Source organism: Hordeum vulgare, chromosome 5H (genome assembly GCF_904849725.1).
Source record: "Hordeum vulgare subsp. vulgare chromosome 5H, MorexV3_pseudomolecules_assembly, whole genome shotgun sequence".
NCBI classification, from domain to species: domain Eukaryota; kingdom Viridiplantae; phylum Streptophyta; class Magnoliopsida; order Poales; family Poaceae; genus Hordeum; species Hordeum vulgare.
Genome location: NC_058522.1, coordinates 416852321 through 416873841, shown reverse-complemented (window position 1 = coordinate 416873841; position 21521 = coordinate 416852321).

The following is a 21521-nucleotide window of genomic DNA, read 5'->3' as shown; positions in this document are numbered from 1 at the left end:
AATCCACAATTCATCGGATCTCGACAAACACACCGCAAAAGAAGATTATATCGGATAGATCTCCATGAAGATCATGGAGAACTTTGTATTGAAGATCCAAGAGAGAGAAGAAGCCATCTAGCTACTAGCTATGGACCCGTAGGTGTGTGGTGAACTGCTCACGCATCATCGGAGTGGTAATGGTGTTGATGAAGAAGCCCTCCGTATCTGAATCCCCCTTCGGTAGGGCACCAGAACGTGCCCCAGATGGGATCTTGTAGAGACAGAAGTTTGCGGTAGCAGAAAAGTATTTTCGATCGTCTCCTGATTTTTTCGGGGATTTTAGGGAATATATAGACCGAAGATCTAGGGCAGGGGAGCCACGGGGAGCTCACAGGCCTGCTAGGCCCGGGCCTCCCCTAGGCCGGGCCTGGTGGGCTTGTGACCTCCTCCAAGGTCCCCTGCCTTGGTTCTCAAGTCTCACGCGTGTCTTCTGTTATGGAAAAAAATCATTCCACAGATTTTATTCTGTTTGGACTCCGTTTAAAATTCTCCTCTGAAAAGGGTCAAAAACACGGAAAAAACAGGAACTGGCACTTGGCACTGAGTTAATAAGTTAGTCCCAAAAAATATATAAAAGGCATACAAAACGTCCAAAGTTTGACAAGATAATACCATGAAACCATAAAAACTTATAGATACGTTGGAGACGTATCAGGACTGTTCAAGCATATCTTCACTGTTTGTTCCTAGTCGGTTAAGAGGGCCAAATCCAAGGATAGTAGAACCAAAGTCATCCAACTACGTGGGGGTTTGGGGATCCAGAAGAGGATCAAGAGCACGTACCCAGAAATGACCCTCCGGAACCCGTCCGAGGCTGGCAATCGTCCTGGTTTTATTGCAAAGATGTCGTAGCCCCGAACATGTCGACTGGACTTCCTCCCTTTACTCTAGGGCGACCTGCTGCTTTTGGGGAACGTTGCATGGGAAACAAAAAATTTCCTACGCACACGAAGACATATCATGGTGATGTCCATCTACGAGAGGAGATTTTGATATACGTACCCTTGTAGATCACACATTAGGAAGCATTAAGAAACACGGTGTATGTAGTGGAACGTCCTCACGTACCTCGATTCGCCCCGCTAACCATCCCACGAACCGTCTCGCGATCCGTCCCACGATCCGCTCTGATCTAGTGTCGAGCGGACGACACCTCCGCGTTCAGCACACGTACAGCTCGACGATGATCTCGTCCTTCTTGAACCAGCAAGCAAGACAGAGAAGTAGATGAGTTCTCCGGCAGCGTGACGATGCTCCACTGGTGGTGAGGATCTACTCCTACAGGGCTCCGCCCGAGCTCCGCAGAAATACGATCTAGAGGTAAAATTATGGTGTCTAGATCTGAGTTGCACGTGGCAAAAGTTGTCACAAATCAGCCCTAAATCATCACTATATATAGGAGGGAGGGGGAGGAGGCTTGCCTTGAGGGCCAAGCCCTCAAGTGTACACCAGCCAAGGGAGAGGAGGAGTCCTACTCCAATCCTACTCCAATTAGGATTGGAAAGTGGAGTCCTTCTCTTCCTTCCCACCTCTCTTTTTTTCTTGTTCTTTGGTTTTCTTTCCTTGGCGCCAAGGCCCTCTTGGGCTGTCCTACCAGCCCACTAAGGGCTGGTGTGCCACCCATAGGGACATTGGGCTTCCCCCGGGTGGGTTGCCCCCCTCCCGGTGAACTTCCGGAACCCATTCGTCACTCCCGGTACATTCCCGGTAATGCCCGAAAACCTTCCAGTAACCAAATGAAGCCATCCTATATATCAATCTTCGTTTCTATACCATTCTGGGAAACCTCGTGACGTCTGTGATCTCATATGGGACTCGGAACAACATTCGGTAACCACGCGTATAACTTAACCATACTAAAACATCATCGAACCTTAACTATGCAGACCCTGCGGGTTCGAGAACTATGTAGACATGCCCCGAGGCACTCCTCGGTCAATATCCAATAGCGGGACCAGGATGCCCATATTGGATCCTACATATTCTCCGAAGATCTTATCGGTTCAACCTCAGTGTCAAGGATTCATATAATCCCGTATGTCATTCTCTTTGTCCTTCGGTATGTTACTTGCCCGAGATTCGATCCTCGGTATCCGCATACCTATTTCAATCTCCTAACCGGCAAGTCTATTTACTTGTTCCGTAATACAAGATCCCATGACTTACACTTAGTCACATTGCTTGCAAGGCTTGTGTGTGATGTTGTATTACCCAGTGGGCCCCGAGATACCTCTCCGTCACACAGAGTGACAAATCCCAGTCTTGATCCATACTAACTCAACGGACACCTTCGGAGATACCTGTAGAGCACCTTTATAGTCACCCAGTCACGTTGCGATGTTTGATGCACATAAGGTATTCCTCCGGTGCCAGTGAGTTATATGATCTCATGGTCATAGGAATAAATACTTGACACGCATAAAACAATAGCAATAAAACAACACGATCAATATGCTACATTCATAGTTTGGGTCTTTTCCATCACATGATTCTCCTAATGATGTGATCCCGTTATCAAGTGACAACACTTGCCTATGGCCAGGAAACCTTGACCATCTTTGATCAACGAACTAGTCAACTAGAGGCTCACTAGGGACAGTGTGTTGTCTATGTATCCACACATGTATTTGAGTTTCCAATCAATACAATTCTAGCATGGCTAATAAACGATTATTATGAACAAGGAAATATAATAATAACTAATTTATTATTGCCTCTAGGGCATATTTCCAACAGCTGCTCCAAGAACGTTGACCGTGTTAGAAGGGGAAAGGGACCAGGTAGGAATTCTAGTGAACGCATTGGTAGAACTGATCCATGGCGGAGTGACTGCAATGGATCTGCTAGAGACATTACTCAGTCGGCGTATCCCACCTCTCCAAGTGAGAGATCACCCCATGTGGCACTTTTTAAGCCCTGAGGATTCCACTCAGTCGCACCTAGAGGAGGTTTCCGAAGAAACCGTGGCTTAGTGGCTCAGAGGCATCACCGGGGCCTCTGAAAATCCGCTAGGATCCAAATGGGTTTGGCCCTTCTCTATCAAGAACAAGCTGCCTAACATGGTGAGTACTGATGTCCCACAAGCGTATGGCATCGCAACAGTTTTCGAGGGTAGAGTATTCAACCCAAATTTATTGATTCGCTCACAAGGGGAAGCTAAAGAATATACTCAAGTATTAGCAGCTGAGTTCTCAAGAATATTCTCATGTATTCCGTATGTAGTCATACGTGCTTAGGGAAAAGAACTTGCATGACATCTATTGTCCATCCGTCCCGTGGAAGCGGGGTCCTAATGGAAACTACGGGATATTAAGGTTCTTCTTTTAATAAAGAACCGGACGAACGCATTAACACGCGGTGAATACATGAACTCCTCATACTATGGTCATCTCCGGGAGTGGTTCCGGCTATTGTCACTCTGGTGTTGCCGGGTCATAATACATAGTAGGTGACTACAACTTGCAAGATAGGATCTAAAACACACATATATTGGCGACAACATAATAGGTTCAGATCTGAAATCATGGCACTCGGGCCCTAGTGACAAGCATTAAGCATAGCCAAGTAGTAGCAACATCAATCTAGAACATAGTGGATACTAGGGATCAATCCCCGTCAAAGACTAACTCGATTAAATGATAGATCTCATCCAACTCATCACCGTCCAGCAAGCCTACGATGAGATTACTCACGAACGATGAAGAGCATCATGGAATTGTCGATGGAGAAAGGTTGATGATGACGATGGCGACGATTTCCCCTCTCCGGAGCCCGAAACGGACTCCAGATCTGCCCTCCAGATGAAGAACAGGATGTGGTGGCGCCTCCGTATCGCAAAACGCGATGAAAACCTTCTCTCTGATTTTTTCCATGCGAAATGGAAGATATAGAGCTGAGATTGGGGGCGGTGGTGCCATGTGGGCCCCACAAGCCTGCACGGCGCGACCATAAGGGGTGGCCACGTCCTGTGGGCTTGTAGCCCACTAGCACGCCCCCTCACGTGGATCTTTGCGCAGGTATTTTTCTTTTATTCTAGAAAAAATCTCCGTAAATTTTCAAGACATTCCGAGAACTTTTATTTCTACACAAAAACAACACCATGGCAATTCTGCTGAAAACAACGTCAGTCCGGGTTAGTTCCATTCAAATCATGCAAATTAGAGTCCAAAACAAGGGCAAAAGAGTTCGGAAAAGTAGATACGACGGAGACGTATCAACTCCCCCAAGCTTAAAGCCTTGCTTGTCCTCAAGCAACTCAGTTGACAAACTGAGAGAGACAAAAGAAAAACTTTGACGAACTCAGTTTGATCTTGTTGTTGCAACTATGTCTAACTCATAACCAGAATTTCAGCAACATCACAAGCAAACCACATACGCACATGACATCTAGGTCTGACGGTAACTCATATCAATGGCATAATCAACTAGCGAGCAAATAATAATAAGCCTCAAACGTCAACACTTCAATCAAAACAACATGAAGCAGTACGAATAGATGGTATCTCGCTAGCTCTTTCTGAGACCGCAAAAGATAAATGCAGAGCACCTTAAAAGACCAAGGGCTGACTAAACATTGTAATTCATGGCAATGAAGATCCAGGCATAGTCATAATCAACACAGTTAAAAGCAAAGCATAAAAATGACAGAGGTGCTCTCTAATTGGTGCTTTTGTTAGAGGAGGATGACTCAGAAGGAACATAAATAGACATGCCCTTCGTAGAGGGAAGCATTGATTTGCAGAGGTGTCAGAGCTCAAGCTTTGAAAACAGAGATAATTATTTTGGGTGGCATGCTTTCATTGTCAACGCAATGACTAAGAGTTCTCAACATCTTCCACTCTACACATGCTATAGGCGGTTCCCAAACAGAAAAGTAAAGTTTTGACTCCCCCACCACCAACCAATCACACTCCACGGCTAGCCGAATCCTCGGGTACCGTCCATACCAACAACAATCCTGGGGGAGTTTTGTTTGCAATTATCTTTTCGATCTGAGCATGGAACTGGGAATTCCAATTACCGGCCCCTTTCTCGTGACTGATAGTGAATAAACACATATCGAGGATAACATGCCTAGCATGGAGGATACCAATAGTCCCCTGTCACCACATGAGCGGTTCGGGCATACAAAATAGATTATTTCTTGAGGATTTAGAGAGTGGCACATGCAAATTTACTTGGAACGGGAGGTAGATACCGCACATAGGTAGGTATGGTGGACTCATATGGCACAACTTTGGGTTTATGGGAGTGGATGCACAAGCAGTATTCCTGCTTAGTACAAGTGAAGGCTAGCAAATGACTCGGAAGCGACCAACTAAAGAGCGACAACAACCATCAAAATGCAACGCGATTAACTAGCATTGAGTGCAAGCATGAGTAGGACATAAATCACCATGAACATGAACATCATAAAGGCTATGTTGATTTTGTTTCAACTACATGCATGAACATGCGCAAAGTCAAGCCACTTGAAACATTCAAAGGAGGATACCATCCTATCATACTACATCATAGTCATCTCAACATTCATGTTGGCAACCAAGACAAACCATTATAAGCTCCTAGCTGAGTATGCATGGCATAAGCAACTATGATCTCTAAGTTGTCATTGCAAACATGTTTCTCTCACAACAAAGCTGAATCAGGCATGATGAGCTAGTCATATTTACAAAAACAAAATAGATCGAGTTCATACCAGCTTTTCCAGGCTCAGTCACTTCATCATATATCGTCATTATTGCCTTTCACTTGCACGACCGAACGATGTGAACAATAATAAGAGTGCTCGTGCATTGGACTAAAGCTGGAATCTGCATGCAAACACAAAGGAGAAGACAAAGTAATATGGCTCTTTGAAAGCTAAACAGGTACGCATGCAAGAGCCACCAAACAGTGTAACCAATATCTTTTACCATGACCCAAAGAAAAAGAAAACTATCTACACGGGAAAGCTCCCAACAAACAAAAGAAGAAAAGAAAATATTTTTGGGTTTTCTCAAACTAGATAGACAGACGAAAAGAAAACGAGAAAAAGAAAATAAAACTAGCATGGATGATACAGTGGCAAAGTGTGAACATCGGCTAACAAAGTGAAGGCATAAGCAAGAATGTAAAGTCGGTGAGAACACGTACTCCCCCAAGCTTAGGCTTTTGGCCTAAGTTGGTCTACTCCCATGGATGGTCCTTCCAAAACCCAAAATCATAATAGGGGTTATACGGGAGCACTACAGCCACTGCCTAAATAACCGCCTCATGGAGACGAGCAGCCTTAGCCTCCCTCTCATACTCCTCTACCTCTCCTCTGGTTATGTATTATCTCCGTTTTACCTGAAAGTGAAAGAGAGCAGGAGCAGGAAGGGTAATATGGAAAACACACTGCCAGTTAAATATCAATCAGTATAGGAGGGATTCATTGTCCCTTTCAAGGAACTGGTAGCGTGTCATAGCGACGCGGTCAAGGAAAACTGTATGGAGCGGGGGATCTCCTTTGCGGATGGGTACTCCGAGAAAATTTTCTATGCGAGTGGCATAGATCCCACCAAAGAAATTCCCATCAATAGCATTCTTATTCAGCCTCCTTGCTATAATAGCTCCCATGTTGAAGCTTTTGTCATCCGTCACTGCGCTCTTAAGGATACTAAGGTCGGGTGCGTAGAGGTGACAATGCTCAATCTTGCCATTAATGCATCTGCCTATGAAGAGGGCAAAATAATGCAAGGCAGGAAAATGAATACTCCCCATGGTAGCTTGCGTAATGTCTCTAGTTTCTCCAACCATAATACCAGCGCAAAAATCTCTAACCGAAGATTTAGGAGGATCTTTGAGGTTATCCCAAATAGGTATTTTGCAAATTCTACTGAAATCCTCTAAATCCATGGTATACGATTTATCATAGAGATCAAACAATACCGATGGCTCACGGCGAGCTGAAAATTTGAATCTACGAACAAAAGAAGCAGTGAGAGCAACATACTGTTCACATTTATCGGATATGAATTCTTCAAGTCGGACGTTGCAAACAAATGCATCAAACTCATATTTGAAGCCTGCCTCAATCATAAATTCATCATAAGGCCATTCACATGGTTGGACCTGCGCGTCCCTAGGTTGGTAAGGATCAGGCTCCCGAATCGCAAGACGGGGACCTCTCTTGCTTGAAGAACCACCATGAAAGTTTCTCCTGAACATCTTCGTTTTTCTGAAATTTTCAGTGACCCAAAGGAAAGGTGAACAAGGTACAACTAAACTTGTAGAAACTACTCCAACAAGTGCCTAGAGACCGTATTACGCATCAAAACTACTTGGGACTAGCTAGAATCAGCATACAAAGCTCAAGAACATGGTCACCAAGGCAGCAAAAATACGCGGAGTATAAGGCACTGGAGAAAAAACTAATTGGACCAATGGAGGAGTCACTTACCAAGGAGTAATTTCCCCCAAAATAGTTGGGAGAACGGTTATTTGAGCAAAGAGATCGAAAATCCCAGCAAGAGGAGCAAGAACACGGGTTTGAGCTGCGAAACGATTTTTTCTGGAGGTAGGAGAAGCAGATGGGAGCAGGAATGAGTGGAGGGGGTGCCTGTGGGCCCCACAAGCCTGGGTGGCGCGGCCAGGGGGGTGCCCGCGCCCTAGGGCTTGTGGCCCACTAGTGTGTCCCCCAGACAGACTCTTTGTCCCAGTATTTTTCAAATGCATCTGCAAAAAGACAGGTCTGATCATTTCAACGAAGCGCTCAAAATCCTCATCATCCTTTTTCTTGGATGGTTTGGGAGGAAAGGGCATAGGTTTTTGAACCCATGGCTCCCTTTCTTTACCGTGCTTCCTAGCAGCAAAGTCATTCTTATCGTATCTTCTAGTCTTAGGCTGTGGGTTATCAAGATCAACACTAGGTTCAATCTCCACATCCTTTTGATTGCTAAGTTGAGCATCTTCATGAACATCCCTATTGATATTATCATTAGGCTCATGTTCATCACCAGATTGTGATTCAGCATCAAAGAAAGAGGCATCGTTTGGACCCTCAGGTGTAGCAGCAACAGGGTTGCTAGCGTGCAGGTTCCTATCATCTCTCTTCTTCTTTCTAGGATGACTAGGTGGATCAGTGCTAACACCTTGAGAATCTTGTTCAATTCTCTTCGGATAACCCTCACGATACAAAGGTTCCTGGGTCATTCTACCGCCTCTAGTGACGACTCTGACGGAATTGTCATTCAACTCATTGAGCAAGTCATTTTGAGCTTTAAGTACTTGTTCTACCTGAGTAGTAACCATAGAGGCATGTTTACTCAGAAGCTTAAGATCATTGACGTTTCTGTCCACACAAGCACTTAAATGACTAAGCATACGAGCATTCTGTTCCAATTGTCTGCTAACATAATCATTGAAACCCTGTTGTTTGGCAACAAAGTTATCAAATTCATCCATGCATAAGCTAGCAGGTTTATAAAAAGGAATATCACTCTCATCAAACCTACGCAGAGAATTTACTTCTACTACGTGTATCGGGTTATCGAGACCATGGATCTCTTTGATAGGTGGTAGATTTTTGACATCTTCAGATTTAATACCTTTCTCTCGCATAGATTTCTTTGCTTCTTGCATATCTTCAGGACTGAGGAATAGAATACCTCTTTTCTTCGGAGTTGTCTTAGGAGGTGGTTCGGGAATAGTCCAAGCATTCTCATTGCAGAAGATGTTATTAAGCAGAATCTCAGCTTGTTCTACGGTTCGTTCCCTAAAAACACTACCAGCACAACTATCTAAGTGGTCTTTGGAAGCATCGGTAAGTCCATTATAGAAGATATCAAGTATTTCATTCTTCTCAAGAGGGTGATCATGCAAAGCATTCAGTAGCTGGATAAGCCTCCCCAAGCTTGTGGGAGACTCTCTTCTTCAGCTTGAGCAAAGTTGTATATTTCCTGCAAGGCAGCTTGCTTCTTAAGGGCAGGGAAATATTTTTCAGAGAAGTAGTAGACCATATCCCGGGGGCTACGCACACGACTAGGAGCAAGAGAAGTGAACCAGGTCTTAGCATCATCCTTTAGCGAGAAAGGAAACAACTTAAGCATATAGTAGTGGCGGATCTTTTCCTCACTAGTGAATAGGGTGGCTATATCGTGCAGTTTGGTAAGATGGGCTACAACCGTTTTAGATTCGTAACCGTGAAAGAGATCAGATTCGACCAGAGTGATTAACTCAGGGTCGACAGAGAATTCATAATCCTTATCGGTCACAAAGATAGGAGAAGTGGCAAACTTTGGGTCGTATTTCATCCTAGCGTTCAGAGATTTTTCTTTCCACTTGCGCAGAAGTTTCTCAACATCATAGCTATCCTTACACGCAAGAAAATCCTCAGCTATCTCTCCCTCCATAACATAGCACGTATCAGGCATAACAACAGGTTATACTTCAATAGTATCAGCAGTTTCAGAAGTATCATCACATCTAGCAGCAACTCTAGCAATTTGTACATCAAGGGCACCTAGTGGAAAAGCAGTATCAGGCATAGTAGGCATAGTATCAAGCATAGCATCATCAGGCATAGTATCAAGCATAGCATCATCAGGCATAGTATCAAGCATAGCATCATCAGGCATAGTATCAAGCATAGCATCATCAGGCATAGTATCAAGCATAGCATCATAAGCATCATGGGCAGCAGAAGTAGCATCATCAAGCACACGCGACATATCAAGATTTCTAGCAGGAGGTGAAGTCGCAAACTTACTCAAAACTGAACATGAATCAAGTGCAGAGCTAGATGGCAGTTCCTTACCTCTCCTCGTAGTGGAAGGTAGGATTTTAGTTCTTGGATCTTTCGGATTCCTCATAGTGATCAGCAGACGTCAATCCCAAGTGACTCAGAGAATATAGTTGTGCTTCCCAGACAACGGCGCCAGAAAAAGCCTTGATGTCCCACAAGCTTATGGGATCGCAGCAGTTTTCGAGGGTAGAGTATTCAACCCAAATTTATTAATTCGCTCACAAGGGGAAGCTAAAGAATATTCTCAAGTATTAGCAGCTGAGTTGTCAATTCAACCACACCTGAAAGCTTAGTGTCTGCAAGCAAAGTATCAGTAGCAAGGTAGTATGATAGCAACAGCGCCAGAAAAAGCTTTGACAATCCCCAGCAACAGCACCAGAAAAAGCCTTGTTGAAGGGATGTTAGGACCAACAAAGTATTGCAACAAGTAACAGCGGAGTAGCAAGGAACAGTAGTAGCAGCAGCAGCAAAGTAACAAGTAACAGCAGTAGTGACAGTAGCAGCAAAGTGGCCCAATCCGTTTTGTAGCAAGGGACAAGCCTATGCAAAGAAACGTAGCGAGGACCAGTACTAAAAGACTCGTAGGTAGTGGATCGGTGATGGATGAGTGTGACGGATGTGATTCATCATGTAACAGCTATAACACGAAGAGATATGTAACTAGCTCCCGTTCGTCAATCTAATGTAGGCATGTATTTCGTATGTAGTCATACGTGCTTAGGGAAAAGAACTTGCATGACATCTATTGTCCATCCCTCCCGTGGCAGCGGGGTCCTAATGAAAACTACGGGATATTAAGGTTCTCCTTTTAATAAAGAAACGGACCAGCGCATTAACACGCGGTGAATACATGAACTCCTCATACTATGGTCATCTCCGGGAGTGGTTCCGGCTATTGTCACTCCGGGGTTGCCAGGTCATAACACATATTAGGTGACTACAACTTGCAAGATAGGATCTAAAACACACATATATTGGCGACAACATAATAGGTTCAGATCTGAAATCATGGCACTCGGGCCCTAGTGACAAGCATTAAGCATAGCCAAGTAGTAGCAACATCAATCTAGAACATAGTGGATACTAGGGATCAATCCCCGTCAAAGACTAACTCAATTACATGATAGATCTCATCCAACTCATCACCGTCCAGCAAGCCTATGATGAGATTACTCACTAACGATGAAGAACATCATGGAATTATCGATGGAGAAAGGTTGATGATGACGATGGCGACGATTTCCCCTCTCCGGAGCCCGAAACGGACTCCAGATCTGCCCTCCAGATGTAGAACAGGATGTGGCGGCGCCTCTGTATCGCAAAATGCGATGAAAACCTTCTCTCTTATTTTTTTCCATGCGAAACAGAAGATATGGAGCTGAGATTGGGGGCGGTGGTGCCATGTGGGCCCCAGAAGCCTGCACTGCGCGGCCATAGGGGGTGGCCGCGGCCTGTGGGCTTGTGGCCCACTGGCACTCCCCCTCACGTGGATCTTTGCGCAGGTATTTTTCTTTTATTCCACAAAAAATCTCCGTAAATTTTCAGGACATTCCGAGAACTTATATTTCTGCACAAAAACAACACCATGGCAATTCTGCTGAAAACAGCGTCAGTCCGGGTTAGTTCCATTCAAATCATGCAAATTAGAGTCCAAAACAAGGGCAAAAGAGTTCGGAAAAGTAGATACGATGGAGACGTATCAAGTACCTGTAACAGCCCAGATGTAATCCGTTCCATATTCGGATCCTTTCCTAGTTTGTGAACCATGTTGTGGATGTTATATAAGTTATCATTTCGTGTGGCTTCATTTCATGTCATCATCTTGCATCATGGCATCCCTTTCAAGTGCATTGTGTTCAACTCCATCTTGGTTGTGGTAGCTTGCTTTGCTGTGGTGTGATGTTGTGGTGTTTTCAAACATGGTTTCCAAACATCTTTCAACTACTATGCTTTTCACAACAATGCAAAGCCCTTCCTCCTTTTTGTTATTTATAAACTTGTGTGTTAAGCCTTGTTAGAACCTGTTTTAAAAATGTTAAACATTCAGAGTTTTAACTTGTGGTTGAGGTGGTAATTTTCTTGTTGGTTTTAAGCTTTAAGTCATTTGGGGTTTTATAAAAACAGCATTGTAAATTCCTGTTTTTAGGTATAATTTAATTGCTCTAAAAATGTGGTTTGTATTTTATTTAAATGGGGTATAAATCCCTCAGCCCCTGGTTATTTTTATTTTTCTAAACAAACCCATCTACTTGTGCCTCTGAGTTTTTGCTTGTGGTTTTATTTTAAAAAGAAAACCCCCCTGGTTTTTATTTTCTTTCTCCCAGACTCCACAGAGCCCAAGTGGACCGGCCTACTCCTCTTCACCTCGGCCTCGCCCCTTTTCTCTCGCCCAAAGCCTTCTCCCCGTCCCTCTTCTTCTTTCTGTGATGGCGTCTCCCTCCTCCCTGCTTTCCGTCAGGTTCAGAGAGAGAGAGATCGTCGTGCCGTCGCCGTCAGGCCGTCCCATCCACCCCTATTTAATGCCTCCCCCTCGGCGTGCGTGCTAGGTTTCCTCTTCCCCGCCGCCACCTCCTTCTCCCTCTTTCTCCCTCCTTGTTTCCCCTCTGCAGGTAAGTCTCCAGAGAGATACAGAGAAAGAAGTCAGAGAGAGATCACCACCGATCCCCGCCGTTCTCCTCATCGCCGGCAGCCTCCCCCACTGCGTCCGAGGTGCCCACGAGGATGCTGGGACCTTCTCCAACCCATTCCCAGCGCTAGGAGGGTGGATCCTCTCCTCTGTCGGACCCTCCTCGTTGTCGTTGTCTCGAGCAGAAGGAGCAGCGCGTCGGGACGCATCGACTCTTCTTCCTCTTCGTCGGGCCTCCTCCTCCTCCTCTTCATGTTAGGGTGAGCGATTCTCCCCCCTCCTTCCTCTTTCCCTCGCCATAGAGCCTCTGGTCGCGCGTAGCCTCGCCGTAGCCCTCTGTTGTCGTCGCGTTGACGTAGGTAGTCCGTCGTCGAGCCGTCGCCGTGGGCCTCCTCCCAGGGAGCTAGCCCCGGGAATGGAACCCCTAGGGTTCCCTCTTCCCCCGCGTTGTTGCCACCGTAGGAACTAGTCGCCGGAGAGTTGCCGGGGAGGTTCCCATGTTTCGGTCGCCACCGTAGTATGTAGTAGAGCAGAGGGGCTGCTCAAAAGAGCACCCCCTCCCTCTCTGGTAAGAATACTTACCTCAGCGCAGTGGCAACCGAGCCTGGCACGCCGCAGTGCGTCGTGGGTTCGAATCCCCTCGGGTGCCTTCTTTTCCTTTTATTTTCCTTTCCCTATGCAGCGCGAGATAAGGCTTAGCCTGCTTATGTTCCCCTCTGTGGTAAGCTCCGATGCAGTAGCCGAGTGGTGTGCGTCTGGTGGGTGTACCAGGGGGTTGTGGTTACGAACCCCACACTCTCTCCTTTTGTTTTTATTTTTGTTTGTTGATTTCTTTCTTTCTTTTGCTGTTTTTATTGGTTCTTTCTACACCAGGGGTTTGTGTGATGTTTTCTTTTATTTTTGTCCCATGTTGCACTCGAGACTCTCCCTTTTGTTTTTATTTTATTTTTTTGATTTCTTTCTTTCTTTTGCTGTTTTTGTTGATTCTTTCTACACTAGGGGATTTTTGTGTTGTTTTCTTTTATTTTTGTCCCATGTTGCACTCGAGGTAGTGTAGAGTGTGTAGTTAGTGTGTAGGTGCATGTGTGTGTATGTGTTTGCACACACACACTTCTGCATGTGGGCACAAACATATACATGTTTGCATCCCCACATATAGGTGTTGTGTGACTCTTCTATGTGTGGATGTGGGGGGAGTATTACCATGTGTGTGTAGGTGTAGAAGGTGTGGTGTGAGTCCACATATACATGTGCATGTGTAGGTGTTGCAGATGTGTCTGTGTGTGTGTGTGGATGAACACCTATTTATGTATGTTGGTGTGACATGTTGGTGAATCCATGCATGCCTAGTTAGGTTGTTCTTTCCCTAGTGACGTGCATGTGTAGGTGATGCAATATGTGCTAGTGTTCACATGTGATGATAGTCATTGTAGCTTATAGGATTCTATGTGATATTTTCGAGCTAGCTTTGTGCATTGTTGTTACATGCAAGTACCCATGTATGATATATGACTTTGGGGTAGAATCATCCCAGGAATCCATTGGTCCAGTCAGATTTCACTTTAGAGCAACTTCATAAAACTGTTATTTTCTTATATGATGCCATGTTTAGAGCTTTACATTAGGTGGTGCTATGGCCCTTTGTGGATGATTCCTTGATGGAATGGTAGTGGGTGAACCCCTCTACAGCATGGGGCCTTTTTTGTTCTTAGGAATTTGTTTGCACCTTTTGTGCCGTGTTAAAGTGGACACTTGGCTGAAACTGACAGATTTGTGAAACCTTGTGATTTTCACAAAGTCTGGGAATCTGATGCTATTTTCTTCCCCTGTTGTCTTGTGTGAATTAGCTCCTGTGTTGGGAATTAGCTCATGCAACAAACTAAAGTTTGTGAGATTTTATGTTTGTTTAGCTCCCTATTAAATTTCACGCTTATACACTTCCTGTAGATATCATTTTGGAGGCTGCCAAAATGCTTCAGAGCATAAGCAGCTGGTGAAAATCTGTGATTTTCACTAATTCTAGAAACTGTTATATTTTGTCCAAGTTAGTGTCTATAGATATGCTCATGGGTGATTCCTTTGCAGTAGCATCTTGATCACGGTTGTAGAGCTTTTCGATGGCTTCGGTCTCATATCTTGTTTGATTCATTTAGATGGTTATAGCTACTTTAAATATGGTAGACAAACTGCTATGTTGCTGTTGAAAACAGATTATATGTTTGTATTGTTTTGAAGCTTGTGTGGGCATTGTTGATGGTGTGGTGTGTTCCCATGCACCACCCCACTTATAATTTGTTGCTTGATCATGTGGCAACCTGGTAACACCAGGGAGTGCCCATTAGAGTGTGTTGTGGCTGTTTTGAGCCGTAGGCCTTTGAAACTTGTTTTGTAGTTTCCGGATGATCCGTGACTCCGTTCTCTACGTTCTTTATTTGTTTTTGCATCGTTTTCTCGTGATGCACATGCTCATGCCATATTCATGCATGTGAAGATAACTTAATATGAGGCTCTGTCCAGAATTCAATTAACTCAAGTAATGCAAATGAAAGTGACTAGAAGAGTGATGCATGCTTCCTTCTTCACACATGCATCATATTGATTCTTGCATTATGTTTTGCCGGTGTTCATTGGCTGTTATCTTATCTTGGGTAGCATCGGGAACGGAGAGAGAGTACGTGGATTCTAGAGAGTATGTGCAGGAAGAACAAGAGCAGTTCCAAGCTGAAGACATCACAGGCAAGATGACCGTGACCTTGACACTGTATCTAGCTTGGTTATCCTTAGAATCACGTTTCCTTCGTTACTTGCTCGCTGCCTACCGCTTGATATAATACCACCTGTCTTTGCCATGAACCCCAAACACTTCCCTCTCCTAGCAAATCTTGTTTGGCTAAGTAGGGTTGCTCAACCTCTAATGAGTAGCTTTGCTAGTTGCAGGTGCCAGCTGTCCCATGTGATAACATGGGTATTTTGATATCGTTATGTTTAAACTGCTATTTAATTAATGCACCTATATACTTGGTAAATAACAGAAGGCCTAGCCTTTGCCGGGTGATTTGTTCCGTTGTTGCCGCCTTAGTTTCAGTTACCGGTATTTGATTCCATAGCTGATCGCTCCTAACACGTTTGGGGTTGTTATGGGGACCCCCTTGCTAAATCGTGTAGTGTTAACGCTCGTCTGGCAGGGCCCAACATTGGTTTTTAATTCGATAATAACCTGATAATAATTTGCATAGGGAATAGCTACCCCGAGGTATTAATCAACTACCCGGGCCAGTGCTGCTCATGAGTGTTGGTCCAAACTAGAGTCGTGTGCGGGGCCAACCCGGGGAAACTCGGGAGATTTCTATCATGCCACTATACGCTGCTCTCATCCGACCATGTCCTGAGAACGAGATACGCGGCTCCTATCGGGTTCGTCGACATGTCGGGAGGTCTTGCCAGATTTGTCTTACCTTAGCGATATATCTTGCATATAGGGATTCTGGTGAAACTTTGGGTCACCTCAAAGTTGAGGTTTTCCTCTAAGGAATCCGACGAGATCACGAGTTTCATGATAGAGGATTAGTTTGCGGCCCGTGGAAGTTTGTGATGGACTAGTTGGAGAACCCCTACAGGGTTTAATCTTTCGGAAAGTCATGCCCGCAGTTATGTGGAAAATGTGGATATTTTGTTAACATCCGGTTCTAGACAACTTAAAGTAACTCTAATAAAACTGCCAACTGTGTGTGTGACCGTGACTGTCTCCTTCGGAGGTCGTTCCCCGATCGAGAACATGGTGGGGTTATGACTGACGTAAGTAGGTGTTCAGGATCACTTAGTGATCACCCTAGTCTTCGATCGCTCGCGTTGACCACCATATGATTGCTTTGATCATCGTAAGGTAGCCACCATATATGCTTAGGTTGCTGCAAACCCAAGCACTTAACCTTCCTCACCTAATAAATTAGCTAGATTCAATACCAAGGTCATTCGATTGCTGAGTCCCCGTGGCTCACAAATTACTACAAACGCGAACAGGTACAGGTACGCCCGATGCAGGAGATCCTGATGATAACCAGCTGAAGTGGGAGGTCGATGAGGACTCTGGCCGTCTGTACAAGAACTATGCGGAGGACTGAGGCCGTGGTCGTGATCGTGGGTCAGCATGCGGGATGTCATAGTTTTACTTGTTTCATGTTGTCCGTAGCGGGACTAAACTATGCTTTGAATAATGTGTGTCGGTAAGCTTAATGCTATACTATTATCTGATGGCAAGTGTATGGCCTACTTGTCATTCTTTCAGTTATGTAATGTTATGATTATCTCGCTTGTGAAACGTTTAGATGCGCCCTTTCCCTTTTGAGGCATCGCCCCCAAAATAGGAAAGGGCCGCATCTTAGTCGTTACAAGTTGGTAATCAGAGCCTTATGACGATAGGAGCCTTTGTGTGATCGAACTTGGCCGAGTCGAGTCTAGTAAAATGATTTGAGTCTTAGTTATATCGGAGAGTAGGTTTCTTTTTCTCCTCTTCTATGCTCTGGTGAGGTTCTCGACTTAGGGAATCTTAATTCTACTCCTCTTCTCGCTCAAAAATAATAATTTAGGATCATGCGGATATTTTGAAATCTATATGATATCGATGTGATGGAGTTCTGTCTTGGTGCCTCCTATCTGACTTGATTTCTTCCGGGGAGTTGAGCTCCAGGGGATTCTTGTGCACATCGCTATCATTCAGATTTCTTGGTGTCCCAGGACGGAGGATGCTCGTAATTGCTTCAATACTAGTTGTGACGAGAGGAGTACGACTTCCCCAGTGCTAGTGGAGAGAGTTCCGGATGTATCGCCACACTTCGTATCGTTGTGATTATGAGGGTCTGTGTTAGATGAAGGTCCGATATTCTGGTTATGTGTTGACGGATGTGATACACTAGACGTGTTAGTATTGGAGTTGTGTGATATATTACTCCTTGTATCCGTGTGCCAGATTGCATGACCAGATATTTCGGGAATTCATAGGAGGGATATCAGGTAGTGACTTATAGGACAATCTTCCTACACATGCATGATGTGAGGTTGGGATTCGACATTAGTGGGTACGTTTGTTCACGGTCGTCTTACAGCGGTTCTCGTTATGTCTTAAAGAGTCCTTGTAGCTTGCTACAACTCGGGGACGCTTCGAAAGTTGTGTGCACTGCCTTGCATAGGATGGCTACTGTAAGCTCGAGCCCATGCGATCATATCCACGAAGATATCGGATGGAATCTCTGCCATACGTTTGTTCCGAGCAGTTCTATCTCATACTTGTTTGCAAGTGGTATTTAATAAGTTGTTGTCGACAGTCACTTTGAGGAAGCATTTTTACTAATTTTTTCGAGTGCAATTGCTAAATATTCTTGTTCATTTATTTCTGCCTATTGATTCAGCTTTACCTTGAATGTTATTCTGTGGGCTAATGTGTTGTCCGTCTTCAGGATGGCTCCACCAACTCGCAAGAATCCGGGTCGCGAGGGTGTTGATGCTCCGCCACCACCTCCTCCCGCTCCTCCTCCACCGCTACCTCCTCCTGCGGAGGCTTGGCAAGCGGTGATGGCTGCAACAAATGCTAACACCCATATGCTAATCCAGCTGTTACAAGAGAGGACCAATCAGCAGTAGGGCAATTTCAGCCATGGTGGTAATCAGTTTGCATCTCTGAATCAATTCCTGGCGAACCAGCCAAAGTCCTTCACGTCTTGTAACCAGCCGTTCGACACCGAGGACTGGATTTGGGACATGATTAAACACTTTGAGTGCAGCGATGTCCGTCCAGAGGACATCGTCAAGTTTGCAATGTTTCAGCTCAAGGGGCAGGCAACAGTTTGGTGGCAGGAGTTGAAGGACTCCAGGGGAGGCAGAATGATTAGTTGGGACGATTTCTGCAAAGATTTCAGGTCTCACTATATCCCGTCTAGCCTTGTGGAAGAGATGCATGAGAAGTTCAGACGCTTGAAGCAAGGTGGTTCCTCTGTGTACAAGTATAACGTCGAGTTCCATGAGTTGGATCGATATGCTTTGCATGACATTCCAGATCAGAAGAGCAAGATCTATCAGTTCAGAGGTGGTCTGAGAGAGGACTTGCAACTCGCCCTTGCCTTGCACGATCCCGATGAGTTTGATAAGTTCTATAACTTGGCTCTCAGGGCTGAGGCAGCTTTGCTCAGGGTGGAGAACTCGAGGAAGCGTTTCAGGGATTCCAGCTCGTCGCCCTCAACTCAGGTGGTCCAGAAGCAGTAGAAATACTAGGTGTCTCCTCCTCCTCCTCGGCAGACTCAGCAGTTCAAGCAGTCAGGTGGTCGTGGTTCTTCCCACCCACCCAACACAACTTTCCAGCAAAGGTTTCAGCAGCAGAAGCAAGGGAATCCTCAGGTGCAGCTATGTCCGCTGTCAGATGTTACTTGTCACAAGTGTGGGAAGAAGGGTCACTACTCCAACAAGTGCACCTCTTAGCTGCGTCTTCCGCCCCCTCCTCCAGGGAAGCCTCCAAACAATGCTATGGTAAAGTTCAACCCCGGGTCTGCGAGAGTCAATATGGTGAATGCAGTTGAAGCACACAACTCCTCAGACGTGATTATGGGTAATCTCTTAGTTAATGATTCTCCTGCAAAAGTCTTTTTTGATTCTGGTGCTTCGCATTGCTTTATCCAAAGTCATTTTTCGTCAAGCATGGGTTTGATTATCAAGATTTGCCTAAGCCGATGTCGGTGGTCTCTCCTGGTTTGATTTTGAATTCTAGTCGCATAGTTCCTCATGTCTCTGTCAAGATGGGTAATTATGCCTTTCTGGCTTCTCCTATTGTCCTCGGCAACTCTGATGTTGATTTGATCCTTGGAATGGATTGGTTGGCTATGAACAAGGCGTCTATTGATTGTGAAGCTAACTCATTCTTTAGAGGACGTGATTATCTTCGCAGCGCGTGATGACACGGTCCGGCTGTTTTCCTTGAATGAGAAGCGTGAGATCTCTCCAATTTTGCAAGTCCTAGTGGTCTGCGAGTATGAAGATGTTTTTCCGGAAGAACTGCGAGGAATGCCTCCGCACCGAGCAGTTGAGTTCGTAATTGAGCTTGAACCTGGTACTGAGCCTGTGTGTAAGCGGCCGTACAAACTAGGTCCAGAAGAGCTGAAGGAGCTGAAGAAACAACTTGATGAGCAAGAGCGTCTCGGTCTGATCAGACCAAGCTCATCTCCTTGGGGCTGTGGAGTTCTTTTCGTCAAGAAGAAGGATGGTACGGAACAACTCTGTGTTGATTACCGTCCATTGAATAAGAATACGATTAAAAACAAGTATCCACTTCCCAACATCAGTGAGTTGCTTGAGCAATTGAAAGGGGCTAAGATCTTCTCGAAGCTTGATCTCAGGATGGGTTATCATTAGATTCGCATTCGTGAAGAGAACATTCCAAGGACTGCTTTCAGACCAAGCTTTGGCTCGTATGAGTACACGATGATGTCTTTCGGTGTGGCCAATGATCCACCGACATTTTGTCGGATGATGAATTATATCTTCTCCCCATTCAAGAATGAATTCGTCTTTTTGTATCTTGATGATATTCTGATCTTTTCGGAAACTGAGGAAGAGCATGAAGAACCTCTCAGGTTGGTGCTTGATAAGCTAAGAGAGCATAAGTTCTATGCTAAGTTCTCCAAATGTGAGTTCTGGTTGAAGGAAGTTGTCTACCTTGGGCACATCATTTTTGCTAAGGGCATCAAAGTTGATCCGTCGAAGGTGCACGCCATTGTTGAGAGGGAACCTCCGCAAAATGTGAAGCGGCTTCAAAGCTTTCTCGGGCTTGCAATTTATTGCAGAAGATTGGTTGAGAATGTCTCCAAGATTGCTAAGCCTCTCTCAAGTCTTCTTCAGAAGGGTGTGAATTATGTCTGGTCTCCAAAGTGTCAGTTGGCTTTTGGCACACTCAAAGAGAAGCTCACTTCTACTCCAGTCTTGGTTCCTCTTGATGACTCCAAACCTTATCAAGTGTTCTGCGATGCCTCTCTTCAAAGTCTTGGTGCAGTTCTGATGCAAGACAAGAAAGTGGTAGCTTATACCTCGAGGCAGTTGAAGCCAAGTGAGAAGAATTACCCCACTCGTGATCTTGAGTTGGCGGCAGTGGTACATGCTCTGATGACTTGGAGACACCTCTTGTTGGAACGAAAGGTTGAAGTGTTCACTATCACAGCCCTAGATTATATCTTGTAGTTAGTTGCATCAGTAAGCATTCATGAATGCATTCAAATCAATTTAATTCAAATTTGGATGATCTACAAATGGGGATGACCAAACCCTAACACCAAACAACATCCAAATAGGTTCAACAAGAGTAAAATCCTAGCTACTCTATATTCAAACAAAACCCTAGCAACTCTATATGCAAAACAATTCAAAAGTGGTGACAAATCAATGAACCAAAATGGTTTTCATAAAAGTCCATCATTTTTGATAAATGTTGGAAAGAAAATATCAGGGGTGATATATATTTTCAAAATACTTTTGGAATTTTATTTTAAACTCAAAAGCCACTGAAATCAATTAATTAATTGATTTCAAATACTTCCTAGTTTTATAAAATGTTGAAACTATTTTGTGGCATTGATTATTTTTACTATTGTCACATAATACTATCCTAGGATTTTATAAAATGATTAAATGTTTTATTGAAATCCTAAATCTAAATGCCAGAAAGAAAATAAAACAAAATTAAAAAAGGAGAGAGAGAAACTAACCTGGCCCAGGAAGGAGATGGCCCAGCCCACTGGCCTCTGCCAGTCATCTTCTAGCTCTGCCAGAAGGCAGAGGCGAGATGAGGCACGACGCCGGGCGAGCCAGCTCCTGCTTCGCGCTGGCGGCCACCCATGCATCCATATCCGTCTGCGGCCACCACCTATACCCTCGAGCTCATCCCCCCTCTCCAGTCTCTCCCTTATCTCTCTGCTTCTCCCTCCCCCATGGATTCCAGCGAGGCCGTCGCCGCGGATCGTCGTAGCCGTGGCCACGAGCCCCCTCTAGCCCAACTGTTGTGCCCCAGAGCCCCACCGTGCTCCTCCTCGTCCCCTGGAAGAAGGAATCAAG